This window comes from Centruroides sculpturatus, unplaced genomic scaffold, assembly GCF_000671375.1.
Source record: "Centruroides sculpturatus isolate CEXI.00-Female unplaced genomic scaffold, Cexi_2.0 scaffold1171, whole genome shotgun sequence".
Lineage (NCBI taxonomy): Eukaryota > Metazoa > Arthropoda > Arachnida > Scorpiones > Buthidae > Centruroides > Centruroides sculpturatus.
In genome coordinates, this window is record NW_019385411.1 from 190295 (window position 1) to 209860 (window position 19566).

General features: G+C 26.3%; 1 long non-coding RNA gene and 1 other non-coding gene across 2 annotated transcripts in view; both read left to right on the top strand.

Moving 5' to 3' along the window:
* LOC111638672 overlaps positions 1-10768 on the top strand; it is a 62456-nt gene extending 51688 nt beyond the window's left edge. Inside the window, exon 4 of the long non-coding RNA XR_002758915.1 lies at positions 10339-10768. This is a non-coding gene — a long non-coding RNA (uncharacterized LOC111638672). The remainder of the gene's footprint in view (positions 1-10338) is intronic.
* Positions 10769-16448: 5680 nt separating this feature from the next.
* On the top strand, positions 16449-16521 carry Trnar-ccg. The gene has a single exon. It is a non-coding gene; the product is annotated as a tRNA-Arg (tRNA).
* Positions 16522-19566: the final 3045 nt, after the last annotated feature.

Here is a 19566-nt window from a genome sequence, read left to right on the forward strand (position 1 = left end):
TTAGAATAATGTAAATAAAGCAATATAATTCAATATAAACCAAACTGGAAATTTCCACACTAAACTGTTTATTGGTTCAAGTTTTCAAAAAAAAGAAAATGAATTTTACTAATTCCGTATAAATCTAATAATAAAACTTTTGGAAAGAATAAAAATAATAAATGTTTATATTTTCAATGCAGGAAACTTGTAATATAAAAAGATTCGCATCGATGAGCACGTACAGTACTTTTATAATTTCCAATTCAAAAATCAATTGATCAATTTATACACATAGGCCTACGTATAATATAACATATATTATCTGTTTAATTCTTAATCATTGATGCATTAAAGGCTATTCAATTATTTTTCGTCTTTTGAATCGTTGAAGCAAAACACTTTCAGTAGAAAAGGAATACTCAATTCAACTTACTTTAGCTTTTTCTGTGGAAAAATATCACTACTGTATTAATATTTAAAAATAGTAAACGTTTATAGCTAATTTTGAATGAGTAGAGTTTTTAATACTCGATATATGAAATATCTGGAAATGCGATTTGTCTGTCTGTCACGTCCTGCTTCTCCAGACATTTATCATACAAAAATGCGAATAGTATTAATATATTTTTGTAGGACAACTCCAAAGAAAATGATTTCCTGTTTCGATACCATTTTGTAACGACACTTGTCCACAAACCTATTGACAATTGTGTGTGGGTGGGTTTGGGTGGGTGTGTTTTATTTTTGAATCAAAACTTATCGTCGTAATTTAAATAAATTACTTACAGATATAAATGTAATAAATAAATAAATTTGTCATAATTTATATATATATATATATACTTATAGAAACAGTTGGATTAAATTTTTGTAATAGAGTTTTGACACGATGCTAAATGGCATCACATTGCATAGAAAATTACTATAAAATATTATTTTGAATTTAAAACAATCCATATACTGTGTTAAGAACTATAAGAACTGTAAGAATATACACCTTTAAAACATAAAGACAATAATAAAGTTAATACAGGCTCTATATCAGGTACTCAATTGGCACATATTACGTAATGATTAAGATATTAATTCAAGAATTTTTCAATTTTACAAAATACCTAATGTTTATACATTAAAAAATATCATGTCTTTTGTTAAAGGATAATAAGAATTTAAAGAGAACTTATTCATAATATAACATTGTATATGCGTAGCAACAATCACGAAACGATGAGGCGAATAAGTGAAAAAAATATATGTATATAATCTGTATAAACCTGTCATAAAAATAATAAATTTCTTTAAATTTAAAGAAAGTATTTTTAAACAAAAGAGTAAATTTTTTCTAAAAACAAATGAACTTTGCGACCCAAGTATAAATATATATCAGTCGTAATTTATTTAAAGAATTGAAATAATTCTTAATAATCCAATGGGATGAATTATTATTAATCTATAAAACAATATACTAATTGACATGAAAAATGTTTTGTGCTATAATTAATGGCTTATATTTTGGTGAAAGTTTATTATTTTATATCTAAATTATCTTCATTTTGACAATAATTACTAGATTTTAAAAATGTATGCTAATCTCTATTTACAGTATTATAACCATTTAATAACATACGAGAATTACACAAAAATCTAGATTTTAATGTGTTAGTCAATAATATTTAAGATTTAAAAATTTGAAGAAATTAGAAAAAATTAAAATTAGAAATTGATGCTATTGTTATTTGTACAGTATATGTTATTGGTGTATTTTATATTAGTGAATTGATATATCATTGATGTGTTTGTCATATTATAAAATTTAAAAAAAAATATCGCAAGAAATTTATTTTGATATAAACACCATTCAAGCTGTATATACTGTATAGGAATATGAGTGTGCGTGTGGATGGAAGATGGAGCAGAGTGACGAACTTCATTTCTAAGATAATCTACAGATAAACGGAACACTTGTCTAATGTAAATATAACGTTCTATCAACAGGTCCCTTCTGACATTGAATGGTTGAATTGCTACAGGTCGTGCTGAAAAGTTTGAATTTCAATCAATAACAAACTTTTTCGTGTGTCCGACATGTTTTCCATGAGTATGCTATTTTGTATAATAGTGAAAGTAATGTTTGCAGCGTTAGTTCATGAATTGTTTGCCTTCGTTTTGCATGTCATTGTTGAATACGGAGCAAGACAACTGGAAGATGTTGACGAATCGTCAACTCGCCTTAGCAAGAATTTATTATGATAACTAATCAAGACATACATCTTTCAAAATCTACAAAATTGAAGATCCACTAAAAGAAAGAGTGGATTCAATATAATAAATTTGAGATGAGTTTGTGGCATGCGCCATGTTTCATCTGTGAAGACAGAAAAATCACCTGCGATTTACTCCAGTAGGCTAAAATAATGCCCTGTTTTTCTACATTTCACTTCTTTTGTTCTAATTTTATCGTTTAAAATAAAAGCGTGGCCGATGCTTGTACTAAGGGACACTGTTCCAAATGTAAAAATAATTTGTATTTGTCTGTTTTTTTAAATCATATGTCAACTTTCCCCCAGATGTTCGTCATCTTGTCCTCCTAATGAGGCACGAAGAAGAAACAAGTAGTATTTTTTTAAAATTAAAACGTCTTATTCTAGTTTCATGGAACTTAACCTTTGTCAACCTCATTATGTAAGCAAATAGTTAACTTATTTATATATCAAAGTACAGATAAATGCTTCTAATATTACACATTAAAAACACAAATTATGTAACATTCGTTAACTTGTCTCACATTCCCATGTATCTTCTTTTTGTATTCTAGTATCTACTTATTTTTTTAAAAAATTACTTTAAAATGTCATTTTATTTTATAAATTATCTTTTAGATACATAAACGTTATTGACACTGATTTAAAAATAATTAATTAAAACACAAACCCTCTCAATATTATGCAAGACTCGATCTAATTTTAGTAGTTATATATATATATATAACTACTATATATATATACAAACATACTGTACATAATCAATTATTTAATTAATATACTATATAGATATCGATGTTACAGCGATATCTTAATATATATTGATCAAATTGCTATAAAATTGTTTTAAGTTACGTGTTAAGAAATTTTTTATTCTGTTTATTTTATTTTATTCTGTTTTGTGCATAAAATATAAATACTATAAAATAAGCGACTATCATATAAATGATAGTCACTTATAGTAATTGTTTTGTAATGAACCCAGTTTAAAAAGCCATTTTTTAAATTTAAATTGAAACAGCTACCATTTTATTTTATTTTTATGGTAAGAAGCTATTTATAAAACCAACAATTAAATTAAAATATACTCAACATTAAATTTACTACATTTATGCCAATTTTTAAATGTTTAAACAGATATAATACATTTTATAAGAGATGGTCTATAACGGCCATGGTCAACAAGTCGATTGTGGCATCGTTTTTTGATCGACTGTGGATAATATGGACTATTTAAACGCGAAAAACATTTGCAATTTTCATGGAAATGTGGATTCTATATTTCCACCTTAAAATCTTTTACTGCGGATTTGGGTTGTTAGCGCTATGTCCATTGGCGGATCCAAAAGTACCCAAAGGGCTAACTCAAAAATTAAAAATATTTGGATAATTGAAAGGTAACTATTGTTAACATGTGCACAACGATTGGATTGATTTGCCATCATAAATATTTTTAAAAACATCGTTTTGAAGTTCAAATAATAAATTTTAAATTTTTTTTGTGCTAATGGAGAAGGCTTAAGCCCCTGCAGCCCTTTCCTTTTTAGCCGCCACTGGCTAAGCTATATGAAATTGTATGAGAAACAAAGAAGAGTGATCGTCTTTGTGGCTGATTGTGGCACAGTAAAAAAGAGCACGTGCGAATACTAGGAAATGAAACGTGATCTTTGTGTTGATAGTCGTATCTAGGTTATGTTGTTATTTCATATATTGCTTTATGTGGAAAATGAGTGTGCCAAAGAGAAACAAAATTTGTGATTTGTGACGAATGGAAGTAAAATTCAATTTTGTTATGGTGAATGAATGATAAGTATTTCTGTTTAGTTTATGACTTAGGGTCTTTATAAAAAGAGATCTTTGAATGTCAATTATCGTGCACTAAATAAACATAACTATGTTTTGCAGTATTTTATAGGAGTGGGTTAATAAGTTTTTATATTAAAAAAGTAGAAATAAAATAGCATGTTATTTATATTTTTGATTCATGAAAGTATACTACACGATGTGATCAACTTTTATGAGTCAAAATTTCTGATGATCTACCACCACATTATTATTATCATTTTTTAATAAAGTGGTTTAAAGTTAAACTTTTAATATAGTAGGATGTGAATCACATCCTATCATAAGTTTCTCTAGCTTGGTTTATAAAATTCAAACATGCGGATTTATTATATTTTTTGAAAATTTTCAACACTTATCTAAGCATTTCGACTATAAACATATTTGGTTTATAATCGATGATACTATATTTATATCATCCTTTCTCAAAGTGGGCGATAACGCTTCCCTTGTGGGCGCTGGAGGATTTCAGGGGGGCAGTAGAAGTCTCAGTGATTAAATATGAGTTTTATTTCTTCTCATTGAAACATTCTTTGATCTCAGAAATATGATATGGGTCACACCCTATCTATCCTACCCATATAATAATGCATTATATTTGCAATAACTGTTTTTAAGATATGCAACAGAAGGTAATGTAAAAAGATAAGTTAAAAAATATGGGGGCACTAAAAATTCTAGTGCTCCCATATTTTTTAACTTAAGTGTTTAACTTAAGTTTTAACTTAAGTTTTTTAAGTTTTTTAACATTAAGAAAGTGGGCGATGGTCGAAATAAGTTTGAGAACCTGTGTTTTATATTATAGAATATTCAAAAAATTGGATTTTATCAGTATCATCAGAAATCTCTTTTTCAATGCTGTTTGAAGGTGAGAAACAAATAAGTAACCATGTAAAATCTATTTTCGTTTATAATTCATCAGTTTTCGTCTTTCTATAATTTTCATTTCCTCAAATTTATTATTTTATAATAAGTCTTAAAATACTAAATTAAATTAATATTTAATTTAAAATTGTCTGATAAACAAAAGCCTTTTTATTCATTTTTTCTAAAGATGCATTAAATAGTGCTATTTAATTTTATTTATAGATATTTTACATATTAGAAAATATTAGTATTCTTCTTAATTCAGAATACAAATAATAATAATAATAATAATATACATTTTCTCAACGAAAATTCGGAGAAATTAAATTATAACCATACAAATATAATGATAAATAATGTTATGACATTCCCAAATTTAAATGCTGTTATAAATATAGTAATAAAATATATATCAATATCATTTTGAGATTAATTTTATCACTGAAGAGGCAAAAAATAAGTATAAAGCGATTATTATATTAGACTCGTTTTTATGACACGAATAAAATGAAACGGTTTATTCATGTCACAGGATTTTGCTTTTGCGCTGTCTCATTTTTTTTTTTCATTAAATTTTGGTATATGAAATGTGCATATACGCTCAAATACATAGTGATATATGCAAAATGAATGTCTACGATATATGCGCATCATCATACTATTCAACTTATTTCATAGAGGATTAAACTAGTTTACGACACATTAAACTTGGCAGTGGCATGCAACGCAACAGTAAAATTAAACGATGCGGTATTATGTGTCTATAATATAGTGAATAAAATGAATACTCTATGTTAATTCAGAACTGCAATAAATTTAGAAACTACAAGGCAGAAAAACGTGATCGAATTAACACAGTTTTAATTTTAAAAGTTATGTTGATATATCACATAAATGCTGATATATCGAAAAACTTACAATTTTTCAAAAAGTATAAATATTAAACGATTAAAAATTAATACTAGCAAATTTTTTAGAATTTTTCAGACAAATTCTCCTATTAGAAAATTTGATAAGTTTTAAGAACTAAAAAAAGTTTAATTTTAACTTTCTTAAACTTTAGTTTGAAATTGAAAATAGATTCTAAGATCAAAATTATAAAAAACAAATTATAGTAATATCAATATTAAAAAACAATTTTTCAATGTATGAAATGTACTCATAATGCAATTATTGTAACAGCTAATTTTTTGCAATATTTTTAATATTGGAGTTTGACTTGGCATTTTTTAAAGAAATGATTACTCTCAACGTATAGGAAATTGCAAAAATAAATAAAATAAAAGACTTATTAACGCTTTCAATTACAAAACTACGTACTTTAATTTGCAATGTAATTTTTTGGTTTAATCGCCGAATTTTCTAAATCTATTATTACGAGTGCGATTAATTTTTCTCAATTAAGCGAAATTAGAAAGTCAATAAGGGTAATTTGTGAATTTTAAATAAAGTTCTTAGTTTTGTAATTGTAAGCGTTAATAAGTCTCTTTTTATTTTATTTGATTTATTTTACAATTTCCTATACGCTGTGATAATTTCTATACAAGATCATTTCTTTAAAAATTGCCGAGTCAAACTCCAAATTAAATTATTAATTGAAAATATGTTAAAATTTGTTTAAAAACTAGCAGATTCTGTGTATTCCCGGCGCTGCTCGGGTGGAAAGTAATAAAGAAAGTAATAAAGTGAAAACCATGTTAACGATTTGGTTATTTTAGCTTACGATTTAGTTAGTTTATCACAAAGTGTCAAGGGGATGAAATAAAGGAAGTGATGTGTCCGGGTTTTGTAATTTTCCTCGGAATCCAGGAGAGTAACTATGAAACTTTTGGTGCAGATTGATCGAAGGGTTTAAGAACGTTAAAAGACAGACAGGCGGACATTGTCTTTTACATATATATACAGATTTTAATATCTGAACATTCCATATTTTCCCCACATTTCAGATATCTTCATAGATCAGTCACGATTAAATACAGCGGAAGGCTTGGAATTAGTTTAAAAATATTTATGAAGAATATAGACAAATACCTTTATTAATGTAATGATGATTCTTATTTGCTTAACTTTTATTTGTAATAAAGAAAATACTTAAAGAATATTAAATTAATCATATGATATGCCAAGTAAATTATATAAGAAAGTATTTAATTTTTATGGGTTTAGTAGAAACATAATTTTATAATGAACTTAAATGTTCTTAATAGTATAATAGTGATAGTATAATAATTATGTATGAATTACATTCAAATGTATGCTCACTTAATTTAAATTTAATTTAATTTAAACGGATTTTAAATAACGTCGCGCCTGGCAAACAACGTGACGCGTTGGCAAAACGTTGAAACAACAATAAAGTGTATACATACATAGTATAAATTGCTCAAAGTTAGATTAAATTTAACAGCATAAAAAGGATTAATCGTATTAAAAAATACAAAAAAAAAAAAATTTTTAAAAAAATAAAAAAAAATAAGCGAGAAATTATGTGATATTAATTATTTATGAATAATAAAGCTATAATTTACATTTTCATGATTATCATGGATTTAATTCTTCCTATTTATTTATTAAATGTAGAAAATGGCAAATTCAACTTTGCATCAAATCGGTCCTAAAAGTCGGGCCTCTCTACCTGTCTCAAGGGCAGTATTGGAAAAATGGTGACCTTCGTCCGCCATCTCGATCGAATGTCACACGTGATCACGTGCCGTAATTTACTATTGGAATATTTCTCGTGGTAATGGCCGTTTTATTATCCTGACTTTACAACAAAGTGCTGAATAACGACCGCATCAAACTGATTATTAATAATTAATTATGAAACCGTAAACCGAAGGTGAGGCGAAAGTTCTTTTTGCCACACTAATTCTAATTCATAGAATACAAAAGGATAAAAATTAATTTTCAGTCCAAGTAGTTTGAAGGGGATAAATCGATCGCGATCTAATTTTTTCCTCTCTTTTTTTATTAGAATAAGCTACATCAAAATAACTTTAATGAGATAGCTAGTATAGAAGAAAACATTAAAGTTTTGATAATGATGTAGTAAAATTTCGGTAACAGATGTTTCTAAATTTCAATTACATACTGAAGTTAAATGTAAGTTATTACCAAATAGATTGAATTAAAAATAAATCTTTAACAATTCTAAAAAAATCGATAAAATTCAGTTTAACCACTTGGAGGGAAAAATAACATGTTTTAACATTATCAGTAATATTTGCAGCGAATAAATTAATTTATGAGATTGTTGAACTTCGTATAAAGACATAACTCTTATTTATCCAGCTACGTATTGGCTCACCTCATGAATGAAATGGGCCTATATGTATCTGTATAAATAAAATAAATATTTATAAATACTTGTTGAACTTCGGTATAAAAACATAATTTTTATTTGTCCAGATAATGTAGGCTTATTTCATTCATAAAGTGGGTTTATATGTAGCTGGATAAATAAAAATTATCTTTATATATATAAAGTTTAAAAAAGTTTTCATTCCCTGAAAAATACGAAGTACNTGAACTTCGGTATAAAAACATAATTTTTATTTGTCCAGATAATGTAGGCTTATTTCATTCATAAAGTGGGTTTATATGTAGCTGGATAAATAAAATAAATATTTATAAATAATTAGTTAACTTCGGTATAAAAACATAATTTTTATTTGTCCAGATAATGTAGGCTTATTTCATTCATAAAGTGGGTTTATATGTAGCTGGATAAATAAAAATTATCTTTATATATATAAAGTTTAAAAAAGTTTTCATTCCCTGAAAAATACGAAGTACGGGAGCGTTCTCTTGTAAGATTTTACAAAATATTTACAAATAAATTATTCAATCTAAGCTATATTTAGTATGCATTTCGATGTTTCATACTAAGAATATGGTGTCGTTTTTTCCATTGAAATATACATTTTAAAAAATAAAAATGTTGATTTTTATTTTGAAAACTTTTAAACAAATTTATACAATTTTACTAAACATACTTTAACGGAAGTAAGAATATAAATAAGCCATTTGTATTCCGTGTAGCAAAGAATGCGCTCGATGCGACGGCGCGCCTTGCATGATGAATATAAATGCAAAGCTTATAAATTATATTAATCCTATTAGCATTATTAGAATCTTCGGTAGAATTGAAAGTTAATGATTTCTATGTAAGATATATTTATTGTGTTCTTTAAATAAATTGTAATAAATATAGGCATAAAGCGAATGTAAATTTTAAATTATTTTTCGCCGTATTTTATCAATAAAACTCAATAAATAAATAAAATATTTTAAATTAACCCATCCAATAATCTAGTTAAGAGAACAGATGAATTATAAACAGTGTTCTATGTTAATATTAGTCATTCTTTTGTTATTTTAGAAAAAGTAATTTGGCAAACTAAAAATTAAGTTTTAACTTTAATTTTCAATTTTAATTTTTATAATAATTAATAACTTTGCTGCGATAAATATAATTTTATAAATTCTTAATAAATTTAATGTTTATTTCTCGTAATTGGAATAATATTAGAGAAGTAAAAATACAAGCATATCCTATATATAAAACCGTTACCTCCCAATAACGGCCACCTCTAAACAGTATCATTTTCTCAAGACCTATTTATTTATTTACTTATCTTTCAAACAAAAATATATACAAAATAATTTTTTTAAGTGTGCCTATAACTTTTCATAAAAAGTTTTCAAGAAATATTTTCTCATAATATTTAGTTACCATGTCGCTTTAGATATAATGAGGAAATTTATTTTAAATGTGTCTCATTGGTTTACACAATATTTCGTAAATTATTGCTGTTTATTAATTGGACTCGATAATCTTAAAGCAGATTTAAATATAGTATTAAATGTCTACATAAAAATTTTTATCTTATGATATTCGTTATTATANAGATGCTGGCCCGTGGCTACCTCACCAGCTCACGGCCGCTCATGTCAAGCGAAACTGACTTTGTCGAAATGCCATTCAATCCTGTCGAATTCCACATGCTCTGTTCGGAAGCATTCCTAAGCTAGTTGACCTGAGGAAGAACTGCGAGATAGTTTGAAAATGTTTGTCACCTACTGTATATTTCTTATACTCATTACGCGCTGGTAAGAGGTTCAGGGAAGTGAGGATAATAAGGAATTATTTATGGTGACATTGTGACAATGTCACAATGTCAGTTATCTGGGCCACAATTTTTAATCAAAATATAATAACTTTTAGTCATATTCTTAATTTACTTAATTTAAAATATATGTTCTCTGCCTCAAATTAGTAGTGTCTTGCCCCTGTACAGGAAAACTTCTTTTGCTAACGGGAAAAGTATATTATACTTTTCCTGTTAGCAAATGAATCATGCCATCACCCATTAACTCTTTACAGGGGAAGCGTTTTGAATTGAAACAACGCAACGATTTCCAGTTTTCAAGTTCATATATAGTTATAGTTAATCGGGGCCTCCTGCCTAAAACGTTTCCTTATCTTGTCTCAACGTTCATCTATCGAACTTCGTTCTCGAAATTAAGCAAGGACAGACAGACAGACGGACGACAGTAAACCTATAAATTTTTCAAATTGCAGCCTAATAAAAGTTATTTTTTATACATATATAATAAGCATTATTCTTTATGACAAATACGTAAATGTGATTTCACCTCTTTTAGATATAGAGAATTAAAAAGTAAACTCTACATGAGGGAAATAGCGTCGTAATTGAAAGACTATTTATTTACGAAATATTTACATAATACAATGTGATATTTATTTATAGACGCTGAAAACACTATTACATCATAGAATGATTAATATTAATTCAAAGAACTCTAAATCTAAAGTTTATTATTTGTAAAATATAAAATAGTAAACAAAATTAATGCATATCAACATAAGGTATAAGAAATTTAAATTTAACTCTCGAAATTTCACTTGCCTGAAAATAAAATCTCTGTTTATAAATTTATATTGAAGTAAGATATAAACAAATCACCAAATAAAACTTTAAGTTTATAAGTTTTCTTTAATTTTTTTTGTATGTCTCGGAAGATATCTTTAAAAAAATTCAAAGAACTTTAAAAGATAGATTTTAGTTTAGGAAGGTAAAATAGAGTACTACATCAACTCTAATCTTATACGAAATATAATTTAAAGGAAATTAGGCTAATATTTAAATAAGCTAAATGAAAATTATTTACGTGTTAACTAAACATAAATGATCAATGTTATCTACGTTTTCTAGTAGGAAAAAATATAATCAGACATGAAAATCAGATACAACTATCCACGTTTTTCTTATATTTAATGCGTTTAATAACTATTTAAATTCATATTTTGCAGAAAACAGTGAAAAAATAATAATAATAATAAATAAAAATAACAACAGAAAATAAATACTTTTGTTTATTGTACAGATATGCGTCACTTAAAGCAGACTGCATGTACTGTACAGTAGTGTACTGTACGACAGAAGTCTCATAAGATAATGGAGTAAAAAATTTGTTCGTTTCGTATTAGTGCATAAACAAACTTACAGTTGAGACAGTCGTGTAAAAAAAAGTATTTAAAGTGGGCCCAAAAAATTTATGGAATAAAGTATTTTCAAAAAATTTCTGAAAATACTTCATTCCATAACCTTTTTATAAATATAATTTTACAATAAATTAAATCACTTTTAAACATTAAAACTTGAAATACCTGTATTTTATTGTACTTTTTCTTTGTTTAGATACATAAATACTTATCATTGTGTAACAATTATGTAACATATAGGTTTATATAAATAGATTACGCTCTATGATATTCTCTTGATAAAGTATTTCTCGGAACTCATCCCGGCGAACATACCCACATAGATACCAAAATTAATGAATTTAATTAAATTAATAATAATCTAAATAAATAATCTACAGTTATATTCACACAACAATTTTCTCCAGAAATTCTTACTACACTTTAATAACGTTCTTTCAACACGCGTAAAAAAATACCTTATAAAGCAACTTTTATATAATAGTTTTCAATGTAGAATCATATTATTAATACTGTATTTCTTCATTTTATTTTTGATTATTTAAAATTTATTGAATAGATAGACAAAATAGATAAATAACTGTAATTCTTTTATATGCTATTTAATTACACGTTAATTTATATTATGTAAAATTTGAAAGCTTTAGCATAGAAAGACTTCGTATTTTTTAATAAGTGATAGTTATCAATAGCAATTATTATTGTAAAACAAACAGGGGGTGGTTTTTGCAATAATTAATATATAAACAGAAATAGTGTGGTTGATATTACGGGATGATCTCAATTATTCTATAACCACTTACTATTGAGACTTTATGGATAATTATTGCTTTTATAAAGATTTTTTATTTAATAGCACACTTCTTTTACAATATGCATTTGTAAAAAATACACAAAATCTTGTAAAATTATAATTCCAGCTTTAACTTACTAAAAAAATTTAATCCATAAAAATCTTTATAATTTAGTTAATACTCTTAAACTATGATAAAGAATTTTTATTCCAGAATTTAAGATATTAAAAATAACAACGTAATTTCAAGGAAGAAAGTTATTCTAAAAGATCATTACTTGATTACGATTGCAATAATATCCAGGGGGCTATTATACCTGAGATAAAAGTCGGTTTATCGCTTTTCTGATATCTTAATTTAGAACCTTTATTATCCGAACGAATTATTCCCATGTTCCTCTTCAGTCTGTATCTTACTCAAAAATGTTAAACCTATTATAAACAAATATCTTATACTTTATATTAAAAATAGACTGGATAGGCTGTAGATTGTATAAATAGGTTTACTTTATCTGGATTATAAAAATTTAAATATAATGAATAAATAACTTGATATATCTTTGCGTAGTGACTCATACCTTACATATATTAACCATAATCAAAACAACGAATTTAAAGAGGCATTTTCATAAACTCTAAGAAAAGCAGATTCGTCAAATTAACAATACGGATTCACAAAAAAAGTTTTAATATGTAATCTTTTTCCATTTATAAATCAAAAGTAAATTAAATATGTTTAAAACTCTATAAACTACACATTTTCATGTTTTACAAGTGTTACGAAAAATTTATTTATGTAAAATTTTACATTAAATTATAAACATTTTTATATCATTTGATATTCGATTTTTATGAGTTATCGAATTTATTTAAAAGTATAAAACATCTATATTGAATAGGAATAATAAAGTATTCAAATAATTACAGAATATATTAAATGATTTACTGTTCTAATGCAGAGATAACAAACTTGTGCATTAAGAATTTGCTTAATTTCCAATATGCAAGTTATTTTTATTATTATTTATTATCATTGTGAAAATATATAATAGTTATTATATTTCATTATTATAAACTTTTTAATAATAAAATACTCAAAAATAGTAAAAAAGCAACCTTAATCAGCTAAATAATAAAGTTATCTAATTTGGTTTAATTTTAATTACAATTGAAATTACTAGAAAAAATTTTCCATCTCTTCAAGAGTGAAAAAAAAATCATGAAAAACGCATTATCACGTAAGGAAAAAAATATTCAAAACAAAATATGCATTGAAGCAAATAAACTCATCCAAATATCTGATATATTTAGAAGAAATAAATACAAATAATAAAATTCAAAATTACAACAGAGTACTCAGAGTAATTAATTACATTTTCAATTTAACATAAGTTCAAAGACACACTAGAGTTAAAGCATACAAAACATTGACAAGACTAGTGTTCATTTATGGCAGTGTTTCTCAACCTTTTTCTCATCTCGGACCGATAAGATTACGGATAATTTTTCGTGAACCATTAATTATATGCGACTATGAGTTATGCTTATTTATTACACTTATATATGCTTATCTAGAGTATTTTTTACATACTTTGTTACATATAGTAACTCTACTATTTAAATGGCATTCGTAATAAACTGCGCCAGCGTCAGTACGGGCAAATATTTTTCTGCGGGCCAATGAAATTTTTTCACGGACCGGCGGTTGAAAACACTGATTTATGGCATTGAAGCATGTACCATCAAAACAGATTAACAATAATTCACTTCAGTTGAAAGAAAATTCTTGAGAGAAATTGCAAGCTACTCGCTATTTGATAAGATGAAAATGAAAATATAGCAAACAAGATGAAAATAATTGCAACAACAGTATATATACAACGTTACAGACAGACTTGGCTATGATGTATTCACTATTCACAGAAGAAACAAAATCAGTTTAACACGGCATATTCTTAGATCCTCAGAGAGAAGTTATCACAAAGAATAAGCAAAAGATGGAGAAAGACTATAACAGGTATTTGGTCAAATATCAGAAAAAACGATGATTATATTTTACCTTGAATTTATGATTTATTTAGTGTTATTTTTATCATTTTTATTTATTTCATTTACTATTTTATTATATTATGTTTTTACTAACAATTTTTCTTATTTATTGTAACTAATGAAAATTTCTTTAATTGTTTTAAAGACAATTCTCTTGGATCCTTAAAACTTAGACGCGTCTCAATTTTTTCTGAAAATGAATTATGATAATTGGAAAACCATTCTTAAAAGATTTGCTATCTCTAATCTGCTATTGTTAGTATTACTGTTTTTCATTAAACTATTCTTAAAGAATACGTAATAATTTAAGATAAATTTTAAATTATTACGTATTCTTTATACAGTAAAAATGTATAAAATATAAACATGTTTATACGGTTTTGTTAACATTTCTAAAAGAATAATAATAATTTATTGCACTTAGATTCAGTAATCGGCTTATATCTTATTAATGTATGGTGTCCAGTAAAATGCATTAAGATGTTAGTACAGAATAATTTTTTAATGCAATATTTATACGATAAAGTAATGTCTAGTTAAATCCTAAAAGTAAGTTATTGTAAATAGCTTTCGCTTTTAATCTCATAACTTTTATTTTTAATATTTTATTTTCTTTTAGCTTTTTTCTTTCATATAATAAATATATATGGTGACATAGCAGCTAAAAATAAGCCTGACTAAAACGATATAACATAAAAAACACACTGATATAACATCAAAATCTTACATATGTTTGAAATGCAGGTATTTTCAAAATAGAAATAAGACTGACATATTTCATAGAATAGCTTACGTAAATAAATAAGAAACTGTCATTACTTCTCATGCTTACCAGGTTAAATAGTGAATTAACAAAATAACTTGTAAATTTAGAACTTTTTAATAATATCATACTTACTAAAGAATTATTTAAGAAAATATCTGCTGAAATCTTTCTTGTATATTAGTAAGAATCGATATAAAATAAAATATGTAATTTCAGCCTTTCCCACACAAATAAGATAGAATTTATAGGAAACTTTAAAGCATTCAACTTCATAAGCATTCGAGGCAGAGAAATGATGAAAAAAATTTTTTACGATTGCTTATTAGGGAAGAGAGAGCAAATACTTATGTAAGATATTCAAAAATTTGTTAAAAATTATTTAAAATATTCGGATTGTGCATGAGTTAAAAAAGTATTAGTTTTAAAAAAATCCCTGATTTTAATTTGATAATAAATTAAAGTTTTCTATTAATGATTTATAATATTCTGTTTTTCTTATTATCAAAATCGTAAATACTAATGTCTTAATTATGTGAAACGTGTTATATCTAGTCTATTTCATTATTGTAATAAGCATGCAAAGAGATTAGTTAATTACAATTTTACTTAATTTTAAGAGAGGAAGACAACACAATACTTATAATTGTTTATATGAAGAGTAAGATTTAAGGCAGTCATTGCTTACGTAATTTTCGAATGTCTTTATGAATAAAATTATCGAGATATATATTAGCATTAAACGAATATCTTTGATACTTTGTATGTAAACTTTTTTTTTTTTAAGAAAAATGTCCCCTTTTTAAATTAATTTTTGAGTTCTATCGCGTCTTAACTATTTTTCTGTTTTATTTATTTATTTACGAATATAATAGTATTTCAATCTATTTTAAATAAAATTCCAAATCATAAAAACTGCTAAGCGACTCAGCGACGCGCAATCGCGGCGGCGTCGATTGTAGCGTCGCATTCACCATGCGAAGGTGGGTTACATACATACGCGAAGGTGGATTACATACTAAATACATATTCATTAAGTACACATTTTATATATATATTGATGGGGATTATTTCTAAAATTTATATTTTCATTTAACAAATCACTTTAAGCTGCATGAAATTGCAAGAAATTCAATTTACATAGCGGATATAGTGTGATAGCCTGTAAACCTAGATACGATCAAATCTTTTTATTAAATTAACCAATTGTTCACTATCAGATACAACACCATCTAAATTAAATTAGTTTTTATAAGCATTAAACATTATAAATATTATAAACAAGAAAAAAACATTTTAAAAATCTATTCATATTTAACGTTATAAGTTTAACTAGTATATTTAGGAAAAAGTTCGTGGCTTGCTCCTGTGGCCTAATGGATAAGGCGTTGGCCTCCGGAGCCAAAGACTGTGGGTTCAAGTCCCACCAGGGGCGACAAGTATTTTTTTCTTCTTTTTTTTTTAACGCTTTTCCTTTTAATTACGAAACTGACCTTAATTATTATTGACTAATATGATTATATAGAAATTTTCCCCCCTTAAATCCTTAAATTAACATGGAAAATAGAACAACGTTCAAATTTGATTTCTATATTAAAATTTTTAAAATGGATATTTAATACACCCAATAATCGAAATTTAACATTGAAGTTTTAAGTTTAATTTATAAAACAATCTTAATAATCGTTATTTAGTAGTAACTTCGATTTTAAAATGTTCGTCAACAGATGGCGCTTCTACTCTTTTATTTTGATAAGCGTTCCTTATCAAGGACTTTAAACTACAAGGATGGCCAGATCCCGTATATTTGTTAGCATGACCTTGGATCTATGTGACGTCACAGCAAGTCTTCTACTTCAACATCACAGACCTTTCAAATAACAAAATACGATAAAATATTAAATCATTTCTTAATTAATTATTAAATTACTACTAAATGTAAACTACTGTAGAATTTTCGGATTTAATAAGTGTACTGTACGTCAATAAATTTACAAGTCTTTTGTCTAATATTTATTTAACAAATTAATGAGCTATATTTTTTAATATGTGATTATCTTACTTAACTTTTTAATTTTTTTTCGACAATCACCATTTTCAGAAGGCATTCTTTTCAATATTTTATAGTTTTCTTGTTTAAGATTTCTATAATTAATTCTTATTATAGTTCTTAATTTACAAAAATCTTTTATTAAAGTAAAAGGTAAAACTGTTTCCACTGACTAATTCTGTACAACTCCGGGGCCTTTTTTATACGATTCATCGTGATATATTTCGAAATATTTATTCCATTCTATAATTTTTGCTAGCCATTCATCAGTAGGTTTAATAAGCCCTCCATAAGATAAATGTTGCACCCATGACGGAATGCTATAGTTGTAATGATTTTTAATTTTGTTAGTGGAATTAATTAAGTTTGGGTATTTTTCTTTATATTTATAGGCAAAATATCCTGCTATATACTCGAGAGCATCGTAGGAAGTTTCTTCAGAGATTGTGTTAAAGTCTAGATTGCATGTAGAGTTTCCTGAAGATTTATTTGAAGAAAAAGTAGTTTTACATTCAGTATATTGGTCTGTATTTTCACTTGATACTTCTACATGTGCTTTCTCTAAAACTTTGGGTATAATATATTCCTCTTGTCTTCGATCTGTAGTATTTACTTTTGACTCTAAAATACCAGGATTCTTACCTAAAATAATCAATCTAATCCTATATATAGCATTTAATGGGCTTGGATGTTCATTAGGACCCCGGCTTCTAATTTGAAAAAAAAAAATTTTCCAGACAATCTTGATTTAAGTGCAGATGTATTTTATATCAAAAGTCGATTTCATATCTTGAAAAAGATCAATTAGCGATTTCATTGAGATTATCATTCCTTTCTGGAAAATTTGGAGGGCATTTTTTCCACTTGCTCTCATTGTTGAGATTATTTTTATCATTTTATTTAAATGTTCTTCTTGTAATTCCAAGTCTACACCATATCCATTTTTGCTTGGAACAGAACCTTTTGGTGCATAGCTATTAAAAATGTCGAACCACATATTTATATCTCTAATATACGTTTCATTGATAATAATAATTGATTCATAATAAACGTTTCATTGATATTCACATTCAATTCTTTCCATAAACTTATGTTACTGCAACTACAGTCACTGACGCAAGCTACTACATTATACGATAGTAAATAAAGTTCTGCTATTAATTTTAAAAGTATTTCTCTTGTCATTTTTTGATCAAACCCGATGTAAACAGGTTGCTTCCAATTTGAAAAAAGAAGGTTATTATTGCAACCATACACAGCACACCTAGTACTCAGCATTTTGTTCTTCACCTAACATAAAAATATAGCTTTAAATATTTAATGACTTATATTTAAATCATCTTACCTTATAAAAAACTTAGTCAAATAAAACAATTACAGAAATATTAAAATAAATCACTTCGTTAATCACAAAATTGGACGAATATTAAAAGCGAAAACTAAACACGTGCACACCCTGCTCTATGTAAACAGAGAGGTCAGGACTCGTGCTGACGTCACTAACTTGCCATTCCTGGCTAACATTGTAGAATAGGGATCTGGCTATCCTTGTAGTATATTGTCCTTGGTTCCTTATAAGTTACATAAATTGTAAACTTACTTTCGCAGATACATTTAATATACGTTTCTGCCGTTTTACAGAAATATTTTTAAAAATTTGTAAATTCTAAAAAAGTTATTACGAATATCAAATTAATGACGAGAATTCATAAATCGTATAGTAATCTACTTGATACCGACGGAAAATCGAAATCATGTAAATTCATAATTGGACAAACCAGAATGGCTTTTCAAGCCAAAAGAAATGACTGTTGGAAGGATTAAGATTAAGAAATAAAGCTTTAGATTTCTATTTTAATTCTTGGAAAAATATTTTTGAACGTTTTTTTTATTCTTGGGTTTACTGCCATTCTTAAGAAACGGCTTTTGTAGCTCCTACAATGAACAGTTCGTAGTTCATAAGTATTGCATAAACTGTATTCAAGATAACAACAAATTGACATTATAAATAGGACTGTAAAGTCTTAGCAACATAATAAATATATTTATTTTATTAAAACAATATGATATTTATTCTTTATACTGTAGTTTATTGTTATAAAATAAAATCTATGCAAACATTGTAATCATTCATTAAAATGTTATTTTAATAGCTCAGTCCCGAATCTAGAAATAAATCTTTGAGAGCTAATGGGGAGCTGAAAAAATTATCTGATATTTTTCTTTTTTCCAGCTAGCTCTACGTCCACTAGATACAATCTTACTTGTAAACGTAGTTTATACGTAACAGTAACCTAAGTTTACTTAAAGAATATACAGTGAAAACTGCTTAGGCGACCACCTGCATTCGACGGGCATCTGTCAAAACGGGCAAAAATTTCTGGCACAGAATAGTTTATACATAGTCTTCGTATAAGTTACCCGTATTAA